We start from the raw sequence: 549 nt of genomic DNA, 5'->3' as shown, positions 1-549 counted from the left end.
TCCCCGCCCCCGCCCGTCGTCATCGTCGTCTCGCGCCGCCGCCCCGAACGCCGCCGCCGTCCGTCGTCGTCGCCGCGGTCCCGTACGTCTCTTGCACCCGCGCGCCGGCGCCCGTACGCCGACGCCCTCGCCCCGTACGTACGGGGCCGCGGCGTACACACACATACACACATATACACACACTACACACATACACACACACACACACACACACACACATTTTTTTTACTTATTTTCTGTTTTCTGTTTTCTGTTTTTTAGAAAATTTAATTAGATATTAATTAGCTAGGTGTGTGAGATTTGAACTAGTTGAATAATTAATATAACTAGTTTATTTTTAATAAGAAAATTGTCGAACCAGTTTATTTAGGTATATGAGATTTGAACTAGTTGAATAATTAATATAACTAGTTTATTTTTAGTAAGAAAATTGTCGTATCTGAGATTTGATTATCTAATTAAAATGTTATTTGTTAATGAGTTTTTCTGTTTATTTAATGTTTTTATATATTTTGAGTTTATATAAATGTTAGATTAATGTCAAATGTT

This window comes from Triticum aestivum, chromosome 1B (genome assembly GCF_018294505.1).
Source record: "Triticum aestivum cultivar Chinese Spring chromosome 1B, IWGSC CS RefSeq v2.1, whole genome shotgun sequence".
Classification (NCBI taxonomy): domain Eukaryota; kingdom Viridiplantae; phylum Streptophyta; class Magnoliopsida; order Poales; family Poaceae; genus Triticum; species Triticum aestivum.
Note: the sequence above shows the minus strand (reverse complement) of the source record.